Source organism: Pimephales promelas, chromosome 2 (assembly GCF_988280905.1).
Source record: "Pimephales promelas chromosome 2, fPimPro1.hap1.1, whole genome shotgun sequence".
Classification (NCBI taxonomy): Eukaryota; Metazoa; Chordata; class Actinopteri; order Cypriniformes; family Leuciscidae; genus Pimephales; species Pimephales promelas.
Genome location: NC_142770.1, coordinates 53,059,686 through 53,067,185, shown reverse-complemented (window position 1 = coordinate 53,067,185; position 7,500 = coordinate 53,059,686).

Genomic DNA, 7,500 nt, shown 5'->3' with positions numbered 1-7,500 from the left:
CCTGCCCAGGGCTCTGGTTCTCCGAGTCGGGCAGGAGGGTGTACGGCGGTGGGGGTCCCTGCCCAGGGCTCTGGTTCTCCGAGTCGGGCAGGAGGGTGTACGGCGGTGGGGGTCCCTGCCCAGGGCTCTGGTTCTCCGAGTCGGGCAGAGGGGTGTACGGCGGTGGGGGTCCCTGCCCAGGGCTCTGGTTCTCCGAGTCGGGCAGGAGGGTGTACGGCGGTGGGGGTCCCTGCCCAGGGCTCTGGTTCTCCGAGTCGGGCAGGAGGGGGTACGGCGGTGGGGGTCCCTGCCCAGGGCTCTGGTTCTCCGAGTCGGGCAGGAGGGGGTACGGCGGTGGGGGTCCCTGCCCAGGGCTCTGGTTCTCCGAGTCGGGCAGAGGGGTGTACGGCGGTGGGGGTCCCTGCCCAGGGCTCTGGTTCTCCGAGTCGGGCAGGAGGGTGTACGGCGGTGGGGGTCCCTGCCCAGGGCTCTGGTTCTCCGAGTCGGGCAGGAGGGGGTACGGCGGTGGGGGTCCCTGCCCAGGGCTCTGGTTCTCCGAGTCGGGCAGGAGGGGGTACGGCGATGGGGGTCCCTGCCCAGGGCTCTGGTTCTCCGAGTCGGGCAGGAGGTGGTCCAGGCGGGTGCCCCCTGGTCCCCCCGACGTGTTAGGGGGCAAGCGGTGGGTCTCCCCCAAGCCCAAAGCCCCGGTTCCCAGAGTCGGGTAAACTGCGGGAGTAACTTTGACTCTCTTAAGGTAGGCAGGAACCGGTGTGAGTGGTGTGGAAAGCCGAGTTGGGGCTCCATGTTCTGGGCACAGGTGGATCTCCTAGTGGTCCACCCCAGGCCCAGAGTGTGGAGCCCCAACTGGCTTATTTTTTTTTTAAAATTATTATTATTATTATTATTTTTTTTTTTTATCTTATTTTATTTTATTTTTTCAATTTTTCGGGATGCACCGGGTAGAAGTTCAAACTTCAACCGCCGTGGGGGTCCCCTGGCCAGAGCTCTGGTTCTCCGAGTCGGGCAGGAGGTGGTCCAGGCGGGTGCCCCCTGGTCCCCCCGACGTGTTAGGGGGCGAGCGGTGGGTCTCCCCCAAGCCCAAAGCCCCGGTTCCCAGAGTCGGGTAAACTGCGGGAGTAACTTTGACTCTCTTAAGGTAGGCAGGAACCGGTGTGAGTGGTGTGGAAAGCCGAGTTGGGGCTCCACGCTCTGGGCACAGGGGGATCTCCTAGTGGTCCACCCCAGGCCCAGAGTGTGGAGCCCCAACTCGGCTTATTTTTTTTAAAATTATTATTATTATTATTATTATTATCTTATTTTATTTTATTTTTTCAATTTTTCGGGATGCACCGGGTAGAAGTTCAAACTTCAACCGCCGTGGGGGTCCCTGGCCAGCGTTCTGGTTCTCCGAAGTGGGGCTGAGGGGGTCCAGGCGGGTGCCCCCTGGTCCCCCCCGACGTGTTAGGGGGCGAGCGGTGGGTCTCCCCCAAGCCCAAAGCCCCGGTTCCCAGAGTCGGGTAAACTGCGCGACTAACAATGACTCTCTTAAGGTAGTCAGAAACCGGTGTGAGTGGTGTGGAAAGCCGATTCGGGGCTCCACGCTCTGGGCACAGGGGGATCTCCTAGTGGTGCCCCCCAGGCCCAGAGTGTGGAGCCCCAACTCGGCTTATTTTTATTTTTATTATTATTTTTTTTTTTATTTAATTATTATTTTGGGATTATTAGACTGGGTAGAAGTTGCAACTTCAAACGGGCATATCTCCGGAACCAAGCCGAGTTGGGGCCCCATACACCCGGCGTGGGGGGCCCTCCTAGAGGCCCCCAATACCCCCGAGTGTGGAGCCCCAACTCGGCTTACTTTTCGAGTTACAGCCGGTCAAAGTTGAAACTTTAAAGGGCCATATCTCCGGAACCAAGCCGAGTTGGGGCCCCATACACCCGGCGTGGGGGGCCCTCCTAGAGGCCCCCAATACCCCCGAGTGTGGAGCCCCAACTCGGCTTACTTTTCGAGTTACAGCCGGTCAAAGTTGAAACTTTAAAGGGCCATATCTCCGGAACCAAGCCGAGTTGGGGCCCCATACACCCGGCGTGGGGGGCCCTCCTAGAGGCCCCCAATACCCCCGAGTGTGGAGCCCCAACTCGGCTTACTTTTCGAGTTACAGCCGGTCAAAGTTGAAACTTTAAAGGGCCATATCTCCGGAACCAAGCCGAGTTGGGGCCCCATACACCCGGCGTGGGGGGCCCTCCTAGAGGCCCCCAATACCCCCGAGTGTGGAGCCCCAACTCGGCTCACTTTTCGAGTTACAGCCGGTCAAAGTTGAAACTTTAAAGGGCCATATCTCCGGAACCAAGCCGAGTTGGGGCCCCATACACCCGGCGTGGGGGGCCCTCCTAGAGGCCCCCAATACCCCCGAGTGTGGAGCCCCAACTCGGCTCACTTTTCGAGTTACAGCCGGTCAAAGTTGAAACTTTAAAGGGCCATATCTCCGGAACCAAGCCGAGTTGGGGCCCCATACACCCGGCGTGTGGGGCCCTCCCAGAGGCCCCCAATAGCCCCGAGTGTGGAGCCCCAACTCGGCTTACTTTTCGAGTTACACCCGGTCAAAGCTGGACAGGAAGTGGCCGTATCTCGGGACCGGAAGGTCCCCGTGGCTCGGGACGGCGGGAGGAGCAAGGTCCCCGAGAGCGGGCCCCGCACCCGCCGCCGCGAGCCGCTGGGACCTCCCGGTCCCGAGATGGGCCCCGTTACGCGCGGGCGACTTTCGGAGAAAACGGCCCGTATCTCGGAGAGGGGAGGTCCCAGCGGCTCGCCCTTTCGGGTGTCGGGGGCTCCCCACGGGCCCTCTCGGAACCCGCCTCCCCCGGGCCCCTGGGACCTTTCCTTCCCGGGCGCCCCCCCGACACGTCGGGCCCCTTTTCTCCGGGACCCGGGGGCCCCGGAGCTCGGGGGCGGGCTCTTTGCGAGGGGCCCGCCGGGACGCCACACTTGACCCGAGTCCGGTGTCTCTGGGCCCCCGGGTCCCCGAGCTACGTGCGTTCGAATTCGGGGCCCTTTTCCGGGCCCGAAAATCCCTCAAAGTCCGAAAACGTGCAGCGGGCGGGGACTTCCGGGGCCCCGGAGGCTCTGACGGCACACCCAGGGAGGTGCACCGTCCTCGGGCACGGCCAGGTGGCCCCCCCCCCGGGGTCCTGGAAGTCCCCCCGCCCCCCGGAGACACCCACACCCACCCACCGGACGGGAAGATTCCGTTTTTCGCCGATATCTCGAAGACGGCCGGGCGAAAAAATTTCAAACTCGGGTCTTCCGTAGGCCTCGAGGGGCCCTATCCAAAGAGGCCACCCGCGTCCCCGGGGGCCTCGGGGTCAGGGAGTTAGGCCCGGTCAAAGGCGCGGCGTTTTTTGGCTTATATCTCGCGAACCCCTGGGCCAATCTTCCCCAAACTCGAATCGACCGTAGTGCCGGACGGGGCCTTTCGAAAGAGCCCACCCACGAGGTCCAACTCGCCCGGGTCCCCGAGTTATAGCCGTTCAAAGTCGGGGGTCCCGGCGAACGGCGATCCGGTAGGGGGCGTCCCCGGGGCCCGCCGCCGCCCTGGTTCGAGCGAGGGCCCCCGTGGGACCTCGCCACCCAAATTTGAGCTCTCTGGGCCTTCGCGTCGCGGAGATACGGGCGATTTTCTCCCGGGATCGTGACGTCATCGGCGGGCGCCATTTCAGAGCGCGGCCGAGGGTTTTCGGCCGATATCTCCGCGAATACTCGACCAAAAACGACGAAACGCATATGGACGCGTTCAGCTCGGCGAGACGGTTCGAATGAGCCCGGCCTCGGCCGGGCACGTCGAGTTTTCGGCGAGATATTTGCGTTTTTCCGCTTCCGGGGCGCTTTGGGGGCCCGTATCTCGGGCCCCCGGGGGCCCACGGGGCTGGGGGCGGTCTCATTCGAAAGGTCTCGTCCCGTTCTCCAGCCCATAAAAATTTGGCGTCGATCGGAGCCGCCTTCGGCGAGCTACGGTCGTTTGAAGCCCCGTGCAGTGGGGTTACCGTCCTTCAAACAGCCGCCGCTCGCAGGGGGAGTCCCGGGGAGGCATGGTTGCCTGTATGACTTGGGCTTAGAGCACCCAGCCCCGCGCTCCTGGAGGAACCTCCGGTGCACAGGGTCTGCTGCAACCAGCCACGTGGGTTTTGAGGGGTAGGGGAGCGTGCGCTCTCCTCCCCGGGCGGGCGGCCGGGCCCTGGGGGCTCGCGCCTCCACGGAGGGACCTCGCTCCCGGGGCTTCGTCCCCGGGGCTCGGGGACTCCGTGGCGGCTCGGCCCCCGGGGTTCGACCCCGCTCGCTCGCTCCAAAACCCAAGTCCAAAACGTGGGGTTGCACGGGAGCTCCGGGCGCGACGGGTCTCCACGCACGGCCCCGGGGAGGGAGCTCCGACCCGGGCCGGAGGCAGATTCGCCCCCTGCCCCCCGGCTGTCCGCCCGGAGCCGAGACGGTCCTAAAACGGGCCTTGGGGGTGATGTAGAAGGGTAACGCTCACCCAACCAGGACTCACACAAACCGATCTGCATCCCAGGCAGGGTGCGGGTCTCCTGGGCACGAATAAAGCCCGATGCCCCGTGGGTGATGTTGGCCCTGGCCACTCAAGGCACTCACCCAAGCCAGAGAGGGTGCACTCTGGCTGGGGAAGCAGATTCAATCTCTGCTGTGGTGGAGCTCTGGAAAAACGCGAAACCTCCAGGAAAAGACGGCCCGATTTCTCTGAAAAGTGCATCCCAGGCAGGGTGCGGGTCTCCTGGGCACGAATAAAGCCCGATGCCCCGTGGGTGATTTTGGCCCTGGCCACTCAAGGCACTCACCCAAGCCAGAGAGGGTGCACTCTGGCTGGGGAAGCAGATTCAATCTCTGCTGTGGTGGAGCTCTGGAAAAACGCGAAACCTCCAGGAAAAGACGGCCCGATTTCTCTGAAAAGTGCATCCCAGGCAGGGTGCGGGTCTCATGGGCACGAATAAAGCCCGATGCCCGTGGGTGATGTTGGCCCTGGCCACTCAAGGCACTCACCCAAGCCAGAGAGGGTGCACTCTGGCTGGGGAAGCAGATTCAATCTCTGCTGTGGTGGAGCTCTGGAAAAACGCGAAACCTCCAGGAAAAGACGGCCCGATTTCTCTGAAAAGTGCATCCCAGGCAGGGTGCGGGTCTCCTGGGCACGAATAAAGCCCGATGCCCCGTGGGTGATGTTGGCCCTGGCCACTCAAGGCACTCACCCAAGCCAGAGAGGGTGCACTCTGGCTGGGGAAGCAGATTCAATCTCTGCTGTGGTGGAGCTCTGGAAAAACGCGAAACCTCCAGGAAAAGACGGCCCGGTTTCTCTGAAAAGTGCATCCCAGGCAGGGTGCGGGTCTCATGGGCACGAATAAAGCCCGATGCCCGTGGGTGATGTTGGCCCTGGCCACTCAAGGCACCACTCACCCAAGCCAGAGAGGGTGCACTCTGGCTGGGGAAGCAGATTCAATCTCTGCTGTGGTGGAGCTCTGAAAAACACGAAAACCTCCAGGGAAAAGACGGCCCGGTTTCTCTGAAAAGTGCATCCCAGGCAGGGTGCGGGTCTCCTGGGCAAGAACGAAGCCCAATGCCCACCTTGAAACGGAGCCTGGGCTCGACTCTGAAGCCCAGATCTCGAAAAACGACAAAGTACAAAAAGGTGCGGTGGCTCCAAACCTCCATGCCCTCAGACCTCCCTGGCCAGCCCAGGGAGGGTGGCCCGTCCTGGGCCAGACTCAGATTTCCCCCGCCACCCCTGGAGCTCCGCCTGGAGCGAAGACGGTCCTAAAACGGACCATGGGGCTCTTGTAGAGGATGAGGGAGGGAGAGAGGGGCCTTCAGAGAGCCCCTTGGCCGGCTTGACTCTGGAGTCGAATTTGGAAAAATAGACAAAGTCCATAAACGTGCTGTTGGTTCGGACCTCCAGGGCACTCAAGGCACTCACCCAAGCCAGAGAGGGTGCACTCTGGCTGGGGAAGAGGATTCAATCTCTGCTGTGGTGGAGCTCTGAAAAACACGAGAACCTCCAGGAAAAGGCGGCCCGGTTTCTCTGAAAAGTGCATCCCAGGCAGGGTGCGGGTCTCCTGGGCAAGAACGAAGCCCAATGCCCACCTTGAAACGGAGCCTGGGCTCGACTCTGAAGCCCAGATCTCGAAAAACGACAAAGTACAAAAAATGTGCGGTGGCTCCAAACCTCCATGCCCTCAGACCTCCCTGGCCAGCCCAGGGAGGGTGGCCCGTCCTGGGCCAGATTCAGATTCGCCCGCCACCCCTGGAGCTCCGCCTGGAGCGAAGACGGTCCTAAAACGGGCCTTCGGGGATGTATGAGAGAGGGGAAGCGTGGTGGTGGCAAACACAGAGGACCCCCTACCAGCGATCAGACCGTCGTGAGTCCCACTCAGAGTCACTCTGGGTGGGCATGTAAAAATCCAGATTACGCCGCGCTGGAGCTCTGGAAGTTACGAGACCTCCAGGAAAAGACAGGCTGGTTTTCTGAAAAGTGCACCCCAGGCAGGGTGCATCTTTTCCTGGGCACGAGCCCAGCGCACATGGTGTGGTGGTCCGGCTCTGGTGCCAAAGTTTGGGGGAAAAAATAGACAGAGTCCAATAACGTGGTGTGGTTCCAAAGCTCCATGCCCTCAGACCTCCCTGGCCAGCCCAGGGAGGGTGGCCCGTCCTGGGCCAGATTCAGATTCGCCCGCCACCCCTGGAGCTCCGCCTGGAGCGAAGACGGTCCTAAAACGGGCCTTCGGGGATGTATGAGAGAGGGGGAAGCGTGGTGGTGGCAAACACAGAGGACCCCTACCAGCGATCAGACCGTCGTGAGTCCCACTCAGACTCACTCTGGGTGGGCATATAAAATCCAGACTACGCCCCGTCGGAGCTCTGGAAGTACGAGACCTCCAGGAAAAGACAGGCTGGTTTTCTGAAAAGTGCACCCCAGGCAGGGTGCATCTTTCCTGGGCACGAGCCCGGCGCACGTGGCGGGGTCCGGCTCTGGTGCCAAAAAAATTGAGAAAAATCGACTAAGTCCAATGGCGTGACGTGGGTTCAAAGCCCCATGGTCTCAGACCTCCCTGGCCAGCCCAGGGAGGGTGGCCCGTCCTGGGCCAGAGTCAGATTCGCCCGACACCCCCTGGAGCTCGACCTGGAGGGAAGACGGTCCTAAAACGGGCCTTCGGGGCTGTATGGAAGAGGGCAAGTGTGGTGGTGCAAAACACAGAGCACCCCCTACCATTGATCAGACCGTCGTGAGTCCCACTCAGACTCGCTCTGGGTGGGCATATAAAATCCAGACTACGCCCCCCCGTCGGAGCTCTGGAAGTACGAGACCTCCAGGAAAAGACAGGCCGGTTTTATGTAAAGTGCACCCCAGGCAGGGTGCGTCTTTCCTGGGCACGAGCCCGGCGCGCGTGGCGGGGTCCGGCTCTGGTGCCAAAAAATTTGAGTAAAATCGACTAAGTCCAATGACGTGGTGTGGTTCTAAAGCT